Source organism: Schistocerca americana, chromosome X (genome assembly GCF_021461395.2).
Source record: "Schistocerca americana isolate TAMUIC-IGC-003095 chromosome X, iqSchAmer2.1, whole genome shotgun sequence".
Taxonomy (NCBI): Eukaryota; Metazoa; Arthropoda; class Insecta; order Orthoptera; family Acrididae; genus Schistocerca; species Schistocerca americana.
In genome coordinates this window covers 997,084,518-997,102,305 of record NC_060130.1, presented here as the reverse complement: position 1 = coordinate 997,102,305, position 17,788 = coordinate 997,084,518, and positions in this window count along the sequence as shown.

Here is a 17,788-nt window from a genome sequence, read left to right as displayed (position 1 = left end):
AAACAAGGCTCTCAATGATGTCCACAACTGGTCATTAAAAAATAAAGTAACCCTAAATGTAAAGAAAACTAACTATATTAACTTCCAATTGAACAAAAAACACAATGCCACTAGAATAAAAGTTAATAATAATGAATTAGAATGTGTAATAAGTACCAAATTCTTAGGGATGAATGTAGACAGCCAACTGAAATGGACAAATCATGTCAACATTTTGGCAAAGAAATTATCCACAGCATGCTATGCTCTTAGAATCCTTGCACCGGTATGCAATAATACCTGTCTTAAAATAACATATTACGGGTATCTACACTCAGTCCTCAGCTATGGGATCATATTTTGGGGAACAAGTGCCAGTAACATACAAACTGTGTTCAAAGTACAAAAAAGAGCCATAAGGATAATAACAAATAGCAACAACAGGGCCCACTGTCTAGAATTATTTAGAAAGCTAGGAATTCTAACTGTTTCTTGTGAGTATATCTTTCAGAACATAATGTTCATTAAGAAAAATCTTAACATGTACAACACAAACAGCCTAATACATGACCATGAAACAAGAGCTTGTCACCACATCCATCTAGATGGAAAGAACAAGGCAAAGACACAAAAAAGTATATTTTACAATGGGATAAAACTGTACAACAAATTACCACAAGAAATTAAAGAAATAAATGAGCCCCTCACTTTCAGACAAAAGCTTAAAACCTTTTTAGTAAGTAAAAGTTTTTATACTGTAAAAGAATATTTAACATAGATGTAGATTATTAGCAACATATGACATTATCACCAAAATATTATGTAATTATAAATATGTGTATGACTAGTTATAAAAACTACACAAAATATGAGAAACCTGTTTAATTGTAAATGTAAATGTGTGCTCATGTGTTGTAATCTGACGACATCCATACAATATTTATTGTTCCACGGATGAATAAATAAATAAATAAATAAATAAAAAATATTACGCTTCTTGCCTCAGTAATGTAATTCCTTTTTGTTTATACACTTAGAATAACCGAGAAGAGACGTATGTGCTATGAAAAGCGTGCTTTTGTATCCATTTCTATTCACTTTCATTGTGTTTGTGTCGATAATTGATAAAGCCAGAACTCCAAAAACAATGATTGATAGTTTAGTGGCACCGATTTGTATTCGTTGCATTTTCAAGTCAAATGCAAATTTTAAATGTTCACGTTTGCAAGAAACTTACCTTATTTCCTTTGGTGTCCCATAGATGTATGCAGGGATGATATAAACAAGCCAGCTGTCATGTCAACAAAGTGAAAAATACGTTAAATTACGAAGGAACAGAACTGAATTTAAGATTGTCTGGCCCATTGCAATTTCCACACCTGCTTTCTTTTTAAATTGTACCTACCAAATGACATTCAGCGTGGCAAAGAACAGAAATTTACAGGGTAATACGACAACACAGTGATTAATGTAATGATCTAAGCCTGGACTTCGATAGGGAACTTTGCTTTAACAAATATGTAACCATTTAAGTACTCATAATTTAACCACTGTAACAGGTGTTCCACACATTTTACTGAAGATTTAATTAACTACATGTAGTTACATTAGTTTTATATTAAATTATTGCATTTTAAAACATTAGTCCCCATTTCCAGGATATTTCTTGCCAGGACTTTTCAGTTACTTCAGAATAACCACACAGTGAAAACCAAGTGTAATGCTCACTTCCAGACAGCTCTTCGTCTTGGATTGATAGAAATCTAAAGTTAAATCACAGAAATAAAACCATACTGTAAAACTTTACAGTGCACCAGAATTTCAAGTATATATAAGAAAATAGCGCTTAAATAAGTCCACTTACGAATGAAATGTGATTTGTTTAAACTTTAGACTACAATCAGAACGATTAGTACACCCGTGAGCGACGCAAGCCCTGCATTTTTTATCAAAACACTTCACGACTACACGGAATCAAACCACCAGAAGCGAATGTTTTGGGGTAGCTAACATGGCGGACCTTCTCTTGGGTCGGCTTCAAGTTTGTGACGTCATGACAACTCCTCTTATTTTTACCTCCATGGTCTCGCGGGCCCCGAGGAACAACACCTTCTAACATACAGACCTCCCAGCCAAGACGAGTAGGCCATGTGACGTCGCTTTCACTAGGCCAGTGGTGGAAAGACAGATTTTGCTACAACTAGCGCCGCTGGTGGCCAAAACTGGATCTAATAGCCATACCAACTATGCAACAAAAGGCACCGGTAGAATACATTGTTCGTTTAATTGAAAATGAGTATATGAAGCACTGCAAGAAAAAGTAGCACCGTTTACAAAGCAATATGCGATAAGAAATCTGCACCGTGAGATGCTATGCTTAATTTGTATGGATTTACCTTTATAAGCAATTCGAAATTCTGTGTTTATGTTGGCTAACCTACCCGGGAAACAAAACTTGTGTTCTGTTTACTTTCAAAGTATAGTGGTTGATTCGTCGAAATTACATCTCCGTTTAACTCTGAGATTTGATTTAATCGCTCGAAATGGTGTATAAGTGTTGTGTTCCACGTTGTAGAGGAAATTACGAAAATAAGCCATGAGTAGCGGTGTTTTCTTTTCCTAAAAGCACTGAACTACAGCAGAAATGGATATCTGCAATACATCGTGAAAATTTCCAGGTTACACAGAATTCGAAGGTAAGCTCAGGTTGTTTACAATTCAGTTAGATTGTCTCAGGGTGTGTGTTCTTTAATTTAGAGAGCGGGAGCAACTAATCATATATTTAAGTAGCACGCTCATTAGATGTTCATTAACAGCTGAATTCGATTGACTTGATGCCCTTCTCTAGAAGATCAACTGCATTACATACATTACTGAGTCACTGGAAAACTGTGATTTACTTATGCAAGAATAGCTTTAGCCTTTTAGCCTGAAATACCGAGTGAACAATAATCGATTTGATCTGAAGATAACTGACACTAATCCCATGTGTTAGCATTAGTACCCCCTCGGGATTACTACATGTAGCTGATAAAAGATTTTCTCATTATTTCAAGGTCTGCGAGCTCCACTTCACTGAAGACCTCATTCTGAAACACAGTGAATATTTCGACAGTTCCACAGGGAAGAAATATTCTGTGCCACTTCCAAAACCTCGCCTTAAAACAGGAGCCATACCATCCATTCTGCCTAACTGTCCGAAGTATCTTTCGTCAGCTTCTTGTTCGAGGGAAAGTGGAGATGAAAGACGAAAGCGTCTGGAAAATAGAGACTTAGAAATAGCTATTGCAGCGAGTGTAGCAACTCATGCTCAGTATGAACAGGAAAGACATTTTGTGGACTTTAATGGTTTTGTTAAGTGTTTAGAGGGTATCAAGCTGCCTAATGACTGGCATCTGATAAAGTCAGAAAGTTCAATAACTTTTGTTCTAATAGACGTCAAAGGTATTCCTACACTTTTGTGTTCTGTTGTGGTGACTACTGACCTGAGCATGTATTTATATGAGGGTCGGCTTCAAGTTTGTGACGTCATGACAACTCCTCTTATTTTTACCTCCATGGTCTCGCGGGCCCCGAGGAATCGCTTCATGACGTCATCAGTAAGGCTGAAAGCGTGACAGCGCTGCCTGGTGACTAGACCTGTAAACGACTCTGTTGACGTAAGTGACGTCACACGTTGGCCACAGCGTTTGTACAGACTTGCCATCAGCTATTGTTTTGGAACGTCAAATCAATCCAGATTGTTTGAATGAAGCTTCCATTAACAGAATTAAATGTAGAAAGAAGGTTTGAATGCGAATAATCTGGATTATGGTGACGCAATAATCCGCAGTGTAGTCCAAGTTACACATTAGAGTCTTACGTGATTGATTGAAGCCAACTGATAACTTATTCGTCGAAAGGCAGAGTGATTTATAGCATAACACATATTACACATTGAGGACAATGTGTGTAAATGTTTTTAACGCATTAACTGCAGCTTACCAATGTAGGCTAACTACCACTGAGATATTTGCAGCACGAATTTGTCTTTGAACCCATACCAGCAGTAGCAAATGCGGAAAAACATATCAAATATGGCAAAGGATATGTAGTGGAACGCCTATTGCATTTTTCCAGTTTGTGTACCATATCTGTAAGTAATATGCATCAAAACACGTCGGATGATTGTTCATTTTCTAATATATGTTTTTTGGGGATGACCCAGTAGTTTTATTTTTTTATTATGAGAAATGCATTAAATGTGGGAAAGTGCATTTAAATAAGCCGCAAACAAATATTAGGCAAAGCCACACGTCTGTCTGTTATCACAACTGTTATTTCTCATTTGCTGTGTTCCACAACTGTCGACGAAATTATCGCTATTCAACCTAATGTAGACCTCAGACTATGCTACAAATAGTTATTACTCCAGCCAAGGTTTCTAGGGAAAGGGGGGGAAGGGCGCGAAATCCAGTATAGTGCTCTAGCCCAGATATGTGCTCTTGCCCAGTGTGTGTTACCGATATGCTTAAATTTTGATCGCTGTTTTTCAGTAAACAAACAGCTATATGCCAATCACATCTCCCTGTATGTAGTTTCTCAAAAATCCAGTTTATGTGATCTTAAGATAAAAAGAGCTCAATGAGGGAATATTAATAGATCCAAGCAGTAAGCCTACTGACATCTCCAAATTGTAAGACTGCTATAGATGCAAGTCACTGATTGTCAGTGTGTATCAGTGGGACAAAACATTTGAAGTAAATCACAAAGCTTAGGTTAGTTCAACTATTACTTCTTAATGTAGTAGGCAGTCACAATTTTCTTCTGTATTTTGATGTACATACATACTACACAAGCAACCAAATGGTACCTGGTGGAGGGTATCTTGTACCACTACAAATCATTTTCTTTCCCGTTCCACTCGCAAACAGAGAGAGGGAAGAAAGGCTATCTACCATCCGAACCCAGATTTCTCATACCTTCTAAATTTTCTAAATAGTGTTGTACAAAAAGAACATTATTTTCCCTCCAGGGATTCTCATTATACTCACACATAGTTTGAAACTACTGGTAACCTATATAGCATCCAGTCTCTGAGTTGCTTCAATGTGTTGCTTAAATCTGACCTGGATCTCAAACATTGGAGCAGTACTCATGAATGTGTCACATAATTGTTCTATACGGGTGGTGTAAGTGATCTTCCCCTCATTTCCAGTCACAAAATATATTCATCTTCCCAGAGGAAGGAAGTGACAACCCTGAAAGCTAGACAGGGTTTTTTTTTTTTTTTTTAAATGCTGTTTTTCTCTCATACTTTGTAGAAGTCATTTCATAATTTTACAGTGAGTACTGTCAGCTGTTCATATAATGGTAACATTAAAATCCTGTTAATTTGAAACTTAGTGTTAACATTAACTAGCAATTGCATTTGTGAGTCGAAAAATTATGTTTAATTATAGTTATAGAAGGAGAAGCTAATAAAATATTTTTTTTACTTTGTAGTTTTTTATTACCTTAGGATTTTCAGTTTTCTGCCTGATGTCTAGCAGCAACCTGTTAAAGACTTTCAATCAGAATGTGATATTCCATTCTGAATCGTAGGCAGGGATGTATAGTCTACATGGACATTGTTTTTACTTCCAGTATTCTGCAAGTTCATTTCACTGAACAGAGTAAAATTACCCCTATTATGAACAACAAATACTATTAGGGAGTAAATATGTCAACATGTAAGTGAAAGACTCCGAAGGGCTCTGAAAAGACTTCTGTAAGAAGCTGTGCTATCAATTTTACACAATAATTTTACTCACATGGATAAAAAGTTTTGTTAACTTGCCACATCAGATTTGAATAAAATCGCAAGCTTTTCATAGCAGCCTCCATCACCGTCACCAGTAATGGTACTGGTGTGGGGTACTGTAGCAGCACATTAAAAGTGAAACTTCCTGGCAGATTAAAACTGTGTGCCCGACCGAGACTCGAACTCGGGACCTTTGCCTTTCGCTAGCAAGTGCTCTACCATCTGAGCTACCGAAGAACGACTCACGCTCGGTACTCACAGCTTCACTTCTGCCAGTATCTCCTCTCCTACCTTCCAAACTTTACAGAAGCTCTCCTGCGAACCTTGCAAAACTAGCACTCCTGAAAGAAAGGATATAGCGGAGACATGGCTTAGCCACAGCCTGGGGGATGTTTCTCATTCTGGAAACATTAAAAGTGTTTCAATTGAATTGATTCTGCATTATTTCTCTTGCTCATGTCCTTGACATTAATGCTACCAAGTTGTGTTCTTGTACAGTAATTAGTTTCCATGTTATAACATGTTAAATATAGAAAGTTTAACTGTAACCAAGCAGTAGTTTTCTTTGATGACAATATCAGTTCCAGTGCACAACTGAATTTCAAAATCTGTCTTGTGGGGTGAAAATCCATTACTGCTGCTATCTTGTGCTGACAATGAGATGACTTTCATAGAAATACTGAATTATTTCATTTGTAATACAGTTTCATAGTTTTTGTAGTTGCTCATGACCTTTACACTTGCATGCAATGGATGTAGCATCAGCATACAGAACTATCCTTGAATTTGGGGAGCAGTATTTTGTCATTTACATAAATTGACAAAAGAAAGTATCCCAGTACAAAGTCCTGGGTACCCTGTATTGTTGTTGTTGTTGTGGTCTTCAGTCCTGAGACTGGTTTGATGCAGCTCTCCATGCTACTCTATCCTGTGCAAGCTTCTTCATCTCCCAGTACCTACTGCAACCTACATCCTTCTGAATCTGCTTAGTGTATTGATCTCTTGGTCTCCCTCTATGATTTTTACCCTCCACGCTGCCCTCCAATGCTAAATTTGTGATCCCTCGATGCCTCAAAACATGTCCTACCAACCGATCCCTTCTTCTAGTCAAGCTGTGCCACAAACTTCTCTTCTCCCCAATCCTATTCAATACCTCCTCATTAGTTACATGATCTACCCACCTTATCTTCAGCATTCTTCTGTAGCACCACATTTCGAAAGCTTCTATTCTCTTCTTGTCCAAACTGGTTATCGTCCATGTTTCACTTCCATACATGGCTACACTCCATAGAAATACTTTCAGAAACGACTTCCTGACACTTAAATCTATACTCGATGTTAACAAATTTCTCTTCTTCAGAAACGATTTCCTTGCCATTGCCAGTCTACATTTTATATCCTCTCTACTTCGACCATCATCAGTTATTTTACTCCCTAAATAACAAAACTCCTTTACTACTTTAAGTGTCTCATTTCCCAATCTAATCCTCTCAGCATCACCTGATTTAATTTGACTACATTCCATTATCCTCGTTTTGCTTTTGTTGATGTATTACATATCAGTAATTTTAGATCAGTGTATGCCACTCGCCATTCTTAAGAGTGAAAACTGATTTGTGTTAGATAAGGTTTTATTAAACTGTGAACAATTATCAGCATTATTACCCAGCCGTTTTCCCAGAGTATTTACTATCTCTCTCTACAAGCAATTGATAGAGATTAGCTTTCCCATCTATAGCTTATCGCAGAAAGTTCAGTAACACCTTCAACATGTAAGGAATTGAGCACCAACTATTGGCACTTTTGCAAAATCACCATAAGGTTTGATATCCCTACTGAAAGACGAGCAGAAATTTTTTGTTAGTTGATGCATAATAAGGTTCTTTTTTGGTATACCAGTGCTCAGTAATAACTGAAACATCTGTTTTATTAAAACATGCTATTATGTCCAAATCATTGTGCTTACTTCCTAGGCTCGTAAAGTTTTGGAAGATGATCTTTGTTCGCAGGTTGCATTGTCACCACATGTTTTTTCTTTTTTTTGTTTGTAACCATAAATATCCTCATTAAGTAAATCAGATGTACTTGTCAAACTGGGAAGAGGACACAAAAAGGTCACACATGTACAAAATAATAATAAAATGAAAGATTCCAAACGAGTTTCTTACAGCAAAATGTAAAACTTAATTGTTTTTGGATATATTACTTACTTATATCCTTCATTCAAAAACTTAAGGAGGCTGTTAGTTTAGTGTCTTCAAGGCATAATGCTGTTTCATTGAGCATCGCAACAATCAAGCCTGAGATAGTAGTGTACTATGATACTACCTATGAAGAAATTGATGCACTGGATGCGAAGTGCACTGTTTAGTCTACCCAGCAGGTGTTCCAGAAGATGGCCTTGTACTATTCTGTAGCATCATGAATATTTGTGTTGTATATACGTTAGTGATATATTCATCACTGACAGAAAATTTAATAATCACATTTTTCCTTCAAGTTTCTGAAATGGCAGTTGATGAGATCATATCTGAAGAGACAGCTATCAACCCACACTTTCAGCATGAAGTAGGACTACAATTACCAGAATTCTGAAATGTGGATCTAGTAAACCTAGAGTTGCTCTAGAAAAATAAGTAAGATGTGACATGTGTCCCAGATCAAAGATGAGAAAATGAAAGGTTGCTGTATTAGTTATAGCACACAAATATGCAGTGACTAAGAAGTGTGAAATGACTGTGTTCAAAGCTATGTAGACTTGTTTAATTCCTGGTTTAAGTCATTCACATTATTTCATTGCTGTGTTTCCTGCTGCCATCCATTAATACCAGATTGTCAACAACTACTTGGTTACTTTAAAATCTTCAACATGTTCACTGTGGCTGACACAAAGGTCAATAAGAGCTACTAGCCACGAGCTTTTAAGTGTCAGCTGCAGTGAATGTGCAAAACAAGAAAATTTTTGCAATTTAATTTAAAGTCCTATTCAGCTTCCTTTTTCAGGTGTGTTTATTTTTAAATATTAAAACTGATGAGAGTTTCATTACAAGACCCCTAATTTTGAAATCTGGATGACATCATCCCAGCACTGCAACAAAATATGCACCATACATACACAACAGGTTCAATGCAATCTCTCCTCTCCACAAATTTGCACCTCAGATGTGTTGTATGTCATATAATACTACAGTTAATTTTCCATATATCTGAGCAAAACGAGTTATTGTGTGTCCATGTTTATCTCATCTAGGCATTGCATCTTTCCCTTAACTTCAGTGTGCTTTACAATAAAATTTGTACTAAACGTTTTCTGTGTAAATTACCTATTCTACACCTACAGCTAATGCTTGTGTAACCCAGTGTGCCATTCAGGTGGGTTTACTGGTGTGTCAATATAATTGTCAGGTTTGGTTTGAAATGGGTTCTTGAAATATATTCCCACACAAATTTTTATCTATTCTCAGTTGCAAAATATATTACACACTGTCAGTGCCATTTCGATGCAAAGATTTCAAATCATGCTGGGGAATATACCAATAACACAGTTCCAGCATACCTCAGAACTTTAATTTTAGTTGCTTCAACCAATGACAATTACGGACCAAGTCTTGCACTGCCCTGTTTTGTGTATTAACCCGCTGGCTGGCATGAAGGTGCTGGTGGTCACAGCAGATTGCTCTGCTGGGGCCAGCACTGATCTCATGGTAACAACCAGGTATCAGCAATTGTACACTTTAATCTTACCAAGGAAAAATATTTACTTATATTTGATATCCCTTACCATTTCAAGATGATTTTTCAGTTTGCGGTATTTTTATTTAAATGACTACAAAGTTCTTCATGAATTCAGTTTTAGATACATATTTAACATAATATACACTCCTGGAAATGGAAAAAAGAACACATTGACACCGGTGTGTCAGAGCCACCATACTTGCTCCGGACACTGCGAGAGGGCTGTACAAGCAATGATCACACGCACAGCACAGCGGACACACCAGGAACCGCGGTGTTGGCCGTCGAATGGCGCTAGCTGCGCAGCATTTGTGCACCGCCGCCGTCAGTGTCAGCCAGTTTGCCGTGGCATACGGAGCTCCATCGCAGTCTTTAACACTGGTAGCATGCCGCGACAGCGTGGACGTGAACCGTATGTGCAGTTGACGGACTTTGAGCGAGGGCGTATAGTGGGCATGCGGGAGGCCGGGTGGACGTACCGCCGAATTGCTCAACACGTGGGGCGTGAGGTCTCCACAGTACATCGATGTTGTCGCCAGTGGTCGGCGGAAGGTGCACGTGTCCGTCGACCTGGGACCGGACCGCAGTGACACACGGATGCACGCCAAGACCGTAGGATCCTACACAGTGCCGTAGGGGACCCCACCGCCACTTCCCAGCAAATTAGGGACACTGTTGCTCCTGGGGTATCGGCGAGGACCATTCGCAACCGTCTCCATGAAGCTGGGCTACGGTCCCGCACACCGTTAGGCCGTCTTCCGCTCACGCCCCAACATCGTGCAGCCCGCCTCCAGTGGTGTCGCGACAGGCGTGAATGGAAGGACGAATGGAGACGTGTCGTCTTCAGCGATGAGAGTCGCTTCTGCCTTGGTGCCAATGATGGTCGTATGCGTGTTTGGCGCCGTACAGGTGAGCGCCACAATCAGGACTGCATTTGACCGAGGCACACAGGGCCAACACCCGGCATCATGGTGTGGGGAGCGATCTCCTATACTGGCCGTACACCACTGGTGATCGTCGAGGGGACACTGAATAGTGCACGGTACATCCAAACCGTCATCGAACCCATCGTTCTACCATTCCTAGACCGGCAAGGGAACTTGCTGTTCCAACAGGACAATGCACGTCCGCATGTATCCCATGCCACCCAACGTGCTCTAGAAGGTGTAAGTCAACTAACCTGGCCAGCGAGATCTCCGGATCTGTCCCCCATTGAGCATGTTTGGGACTGGATGAAGCGGCGTCTCACGCGGTCTGCACGTCCAGCACGAACGCTGGTCCAACTGAGGCGCCAGGTGGAAATGGCATGGCAAGCCGTTCCACAGGACGACATCCAGCATCTCTACGATCGTCTCCATGGGAGAATAGCAGCCTGCATTGCTGCGAAAGGTGGATATACACTGTACTAGTGCCGACATTGTGCATGCTCTGTTGCCTGTGTCTATGTGCCTGTGGTTCTGTCAGTGTGATCATGTGATGTATCTGACCCCAGGAATGTGTCAATAAAGTTTCCCCTTCCTGGGACAATGAATTCACGGTGTTCTTATTTCAATTTCCAGGAGTGTATTTAACTGTGTAAAGGATAATTCCTGAAACAGTAATTAGCATTCTAGCTGTATCTTTTTAGCCAATGCTGTACAGATGCATATACTTCACACTAGTTCCTAAACGACCGCTTAACACATTGACTACCACGCTGCTGACAGCAGAGCAGCACACTTAATGCTGTATTCCAGACCTAATCATGTCAGGGCCAAGAAATGCAGAAGATAATCTCTCAGGGAGTACTATAATCTAATAATGTAAACTTATAACTAAAAAGGCCATTTCCAATTATGTCTACCAAGCAAATTATGCTTTGAGTCAGTGATTTCTTTTGCCATAACTGACTAGTGAACATGCATGCCATAGGATGGTGAATATTTATACTTTGCCTGTGAGAAGCAGCTATGCACATAGTCCAATTTATGTTGAAATTATCACCTGAGTATTTTAATTAAATTTGGTCTACTATAAGCAACATGATAAAGTAATCAAAAGAAAGACACACACAGATTTAATTTCTTTATTAACAATGCTCGGATTTCCACATCACCATGGAGGTACCAAGCTGGATGCGTTACTCATTTTTTTACATGGCGAGTTTCCCCAGTAGGCCTATAAACCATGAAACAGACAAAAAAGCTACTTCTCGTTGTCTTCTCTTCCTTGGACTTTCACTTCAGAAACTCTGAAACAGCCATTACAAAAACACATTACACCACTCACAAACCTGGATTCAGTCACTGCAATTCATATCTATTTTACTGTCAAAAATACTGACTATGATCAATGATTAATTGTGAACATTCAAAAGTTTTCAAATGTGCAGGTTACTGTTAGAATACAGTTACTACACAATTTTTGATCAGGAAAAAGTTACGATGATTGCAACTTAAATACCGAAGCCATTTGTTATGAGAATACGCCGTTACCACAAATAATCCACATAGATGCATTGAAAGTAACATAATGCATCAGAATACTATAGGCACAAAGAATGAAATTTCTGTAGATTTACCATACATTTTACTTTTCTTGCGCATGATAAGATTACTAACGGAAGTTACTTACCGTCCATTGTCTGGAATATAAACTATCCTTTCTCGTCTGCAAACACGTGCTTTTGCAGCAAGTATTATCAATTTTTTTCCGTGATTGAAAAGCTTTAACGCACAAAAATCCCGCCATCATACACAAATCCACAAGGCATCAGCATGCCATGTTCAAAGAATATCCGCGTTTCGAAAACTACCAGCGATATTGGCTTGCATGAGAGATGACGTCATGCCATGATATGACGTCATGATTCCTCGGGGCCCGCGAGACGCTTCTATCAAAGAATCCAAGCCCCTACCACGCCGTAGCGGAGAAGCGAGGCAACTGTCCCCCCAATTGAAGCAGCTGATCGCCGCCATTTGCAGGGATGAATCCTAGTACTCGGGTTGTGATTTGAAGTATATGAGACGCAACAAGAGCAAATTGAAGCACAAATTAAACACATGTTTGTCTAAAAAAATACTGAGTATTCGAGTCTATTTTAAAAGTATACTTCAATGAATGAAGTTTCCTAATTTCCGAAATACGTCTGCATAGAGACGAAATTTAAGAATGTAAGGCTCTTTTCTGACTAGGTGGAGCGAGTTTACATCGAGTTACTTGCATTAGATAATTACATGAAACTTTTAAAGTAGCAGACAGTACGCTTATTATTTAATTCACGTAATTTTCCTGTCAGGTCCTGTTTGCTTTTTGCCGACTACTGTGTACATATTGCACGCTTACTTTTGTTTAGCAAAGTATTGTCTACACTCGAATTTTGGTATGATTAATTGTAATAACCCATATCACTTTAAATACTGCAGGAATTTCATTCGCACATTAGTTTCTAACACTGATAGCACCTCTGAAAGTGGTTGCATTTGCAACATTTAATCAAATATTTGACCATTTACGAAGTATAATCACCACCTGACAAAACATGTTAAGTATCTAAACGCAATTATTCGACCTACCTCTGATTCATACGTAATATATATTTGATTAAAATCTAAATACCTATCATGTGCCTAGTTCTTCATTCAGTTCAACTTAGTACATTAACCCTGTTAGTATTTTTAGTAATTTGAATACAAATACAATATAAGTACTTGACATGCAACAAAGTACTTTTGTCTGTAATCTAACACTACAACTTTTTCCCTATGTAACTTGCAATTTTTGTAGCAGAAAGTTTAGTAGACACAGTATAAGGTGTAAATATAGACATCAGGTTAGGGTATAGAAGAATCTGCTGTCACCTACATTTAGCGTTTGCATTAATTGGCTTTGCAAACACTATACCTTTTTCAAATGAGTTAGAAATCCAAATACTGTCGGTATAGCATCATCCTTCAGTTGACGTCTATTTACATAATTTCCCATGTAACAATTCTCTTCAAAATGAAGAGAGCACAGTAAATGATTTGCTGTCGGTTGGAAGTTCTCTCTCCGAGTAGCAACAATGCATTTCCGATTTAGAAAATCATTTGTAAGGGGAAACCTCAACCAAAGCAAACGCTCATGATGTATTATTTCTCCATGAAAATACTATATACAAGTAACAGAAAGTAACAAACAACCAGAAATGAGTGACCTGTGAAATGTAACATTGTTTCCGTCTTTGTCTTTGCTTCCATTATACTGTTACAACTAAAAGCAGCACACGAACGAACCCTGTTTACGCGCTGTTTCCCTGCAAATGGCGGCTTCTATCACGTTCAATGTGGGGACGCGACATTAGCACCAATGCGCAGTCTAGTTTTTATTTAGTAAGTCTATGAAAGAATCATCTCGCTCTCTTTTTTTTCAGTTTATTGGTTTCGGGCCGTGACCATTCAACCATCTAAATAGTAATGTCAATTATGACTATACAAAAATAAGGACAACCTAACATGCAGTACCCGAGCAGAGGAAATCTCCATCCCTCCCGAAATCGAACCCTAGCACCTTCACTCAGCAATCCACTGCACTGTGCTCTATCTCTTTAGTTGGTACTACGGTTCCTACCAGTGAGCCCAATACTAAACTGGTGAGACTACCCGAAAGTCTCGTGTCTCGTCAAGATACTTGGTATTCTTATTTGGCAGAAGTACCAAACCTCCTTGAGCACATACGTTACGATTTGTATGTGAAAATGCCTCTCACGTCTCATTGGCGCAGAAAATCGGTGGACTTGAAGCGTCACAGATGTAGCTATGTGGACGCACGAAAAGTAGCATAAGTTTGACAGCAGTTATTTTAATTGGTTCTTTTTATAAAGGAGCCACTCATATTTTTGCAATGTAAAAGTAACGAATATTGTGAACGGGAAAAAAGGCTTCTTGTGTAAATGCCAACTTTACCGTTACGTCACGTCTAAATATTCCACAATGCATTTCAAATGGCGGTACCCACACGGGTTGCCAACGAACCGTCACGTCAACTCAAGGGTTCTTGGCGATTTGCTTATAGGAAGTTAACCAATTTTTACAGCGCGCTTACACGTTAAAGTAGTTTATTTTGTGCTTTTGTATCTTCTTGATCTTCATTTCATTATTGCGTTTTGTTTTCGTGGCAAATTGCAGTTGTTGCATTGCGACTTGGTTATTTTTTTCCATTGAGTCTTCTTCAACAAGCGGGGTCAGATACTGGAAAGCGAAAAACTACCGAGATTTTACAATAACAGAACAGAGCTGACATCTATACTGTATATACACCGACAAGCCAAAACATTATGACTACCTGCTTAATATTTTGTTGGTCCACCTTTGGAAAGCAATACAGCACCGATTATGCGTACCATCGATTCTACAATTCGTTGATAAGTTTGTGGAGATATGTGGTATCAGACTTCTACATACAAGTCCTGAAATTCCCTTAAATAACAGGCTGCTGATATTTGTATGTGGTGATAGCGACCGATAGTGAAGCAGAAGGGATTCCTCGGATTCACATCAGATGAATTTGGTGGCCAAGACAGCAATGGGATTTCACTATCATGCTCTTCAAACCACTGTAGCAACATCCTGGCTTCGAGACGTGGACGATTATACTGCTGATGGGTGACATCACCATCAGGAAGACGTCAAGCATGAAGAGATGCAGGTAGTCCGCAGCTGAAATGATGTGCTCGATTACTACCAGAAGTCCCATGCAAGTGCAGGGGAATATGTAACATAGCATAATACTGATCCCACCAGCCTGCGCCTGTGGTCTGGTGCATGTTTTTAACCCTGTTCGTTTCGATGACGGCGTTTGTGGAGATGACTATCGACATGGAGTAGTAAGAAACATGATTCATCCGAAGATCCGACCGTTTCCACTGATTCACAGTCGAATCCCATGGTCCCTCGCCCACAGCTGTCTCAATTGTCGATGTCGCTAGGTCAACATGGGAACACACGGGAGTTGTCTGCTGCACAGCTCCATATTCAACAATGTACCATGAACAGTGTGCTCCAAAACACTTGTGAGTGCAACGGCATTGTGCTCTTTCGGTGGAGATACCACAGAGCACCCTCTGTCCTACATTAGAGAGCAGACAAGCCCCAAATTCTGAGTTCTGTGAAGAGTCCTGGATGTCTAACGAATGGTAGTGGTAGTTTCACTGTTCTTCTACCACTTTCCGTAAATGCTCATGACAGTTGCACATGAACATTCGACCAACTTCTCCGTTTTCGACAGACTCGTTCACAGCCATACATTTGTTTATGATGTTATTAATCATGTAAGGAAAAAATGACTAAAGAAAACAGCTTCTCTTTCTCCCCTTATAAACTTTGCTGGATGTGTATGCATGTGTATATTTGCACTGAGAAATAAATGTCGATGTTTTGAAATGTAGTTTCACTTCTCACACAAAACTGATCAATATCATGCGTTATGAAGTTTGGTTTGGCCATTAATAAACTTTATCATTGTTAGTGCCTCAATTTCAGTACTGTACTTCAAGTTTTTGTATCATAGATGGTAATTCACAACCTCAGTTTCACCATTTATATTGAACTAAGTGAACTAATGTGGACGTGATGTAATGTGATGAAGAGTGTTAATACACTCTGATGTGATGGTGCCATGACGTGACATGACGTGATGTGACAGGCAGTATGAATTAGCCTTAAAATCCAACAGGATGCATGCAAACACCAGTCAGGAAATTAGAAATTTTATGATGTTAAAAGCACACATTCTTAATCAAGCCTATAATTAGCAGAATATTTCTAGTCGAGGATGTAAATTCCACCTCACATTAAAGCAGACTGTAGACTGTCAATATTATGGCGCAGTATTTGGTACAGAACAATATTATTGCCAGTCTCCATGCACAACTGAAGGTTGTAGGTCATGTTATACAGTATATTGACAGATTTACTGAAATTAGTTTAGTTATTATATGATTAGGAAGATGCAGAGTGATATCTGTTTCTTTTTGTTGATGTGTTCACAATTGTAGAGAGATATTCTGGGGTATAGAATCTGATGTTTATTTTCATGGGGTAAAGCTCAATTGTGTCCAGTGTAAAGTAATTACAAGAATAGTGACCAACTGAATTCTTATGGTTAAAGCCAGATCACAGTTTAAAATGCAGAGGGAACAGGAAGCGAATTTGCAGCCCAGTGGTGATGAACAAAATCAAAAAGGCAAATGGTAGATGCTGGCAAGGAGAATCCAAAGATCCTATGGCTGAGCTCTCAAATCAAATGAAACTTTTGATGAATACCGTAGCTAGTTTAGCTGCAGAACAGTCCAACATGTCTGCTACTCGGACGAAACTGTTTGCTGAGTAAGCGAATATGTCAGCTGCGTAGGCAGCTATTTCTGCAAACGTAGAAACCATAGCTGTGGAACAGGCAAATATAGGGGCTAAAGTAACAAATCGGACCACCACTGTGAGTAATTTTAGCTACAGAGCAGGCAGAATTGGCCGAGAAAGTAAAGGGTATAACCAATAAAGCGAACGAACTACCTGCAAGGGGAGATTTTGTTAAAGTATTAACTGATGTGAGTACTTTGACAAATGAATAGACAGAAATCAGGAAATAAATAAATAGTATGAAGCAAACCCATGAACAATTTCCGATCGAAAAAAAACAGAGTAAACAGAGAAACTGAAACCGTGTGACGGAGACAACTAAGGGTAGAAGTAGAGGTACAAAACCTGGCCGCAAAACTAAAAGAATTAGCGTCCGGGTGTGAAGGGCGAATGGAACAAAAGTTCCAAGAAAAAAACCAGAAGTTTAAGCAACAACTAGACGACTGGGTAGTGGATATGGAACAGCTGGTGATATTGTCTGTTAATAGAGGTATCAAGGAAGTGGTAGAGAAGATAGTGAGAGAAGGCCTACTGTTAGGTCACCAAGTAGATCAAGAGTTGAAGGAAGTTTGTGAGCAGATAGGAACCGAGTTCCAAAGACGGAAAGGAGAAGTTACATAGAATTTGCAAACATGCACTCAAAGGACAGAAGAACTGCAGGAGGTGGCTACAGAAGGGAGAAAGGAAGCCAGCCCAGAAGGAGATCTAAAGGTAGAAATAAGGGCTCGATGTATAATTATGGGGGTGACGAACAGTACCCAGATACAAGCCCAAACGAACTGATGTATGGAAGTATGTCACCTATGAGTGATTATACCAGATCTGTCATGGAAGAGAAAAGTTAAAGCATAGGCAATTTCAAATTTTTTCCAGAAAAGAAGACATTAAATCTTGTCGTATTTTTCAGACGATTCAGAGG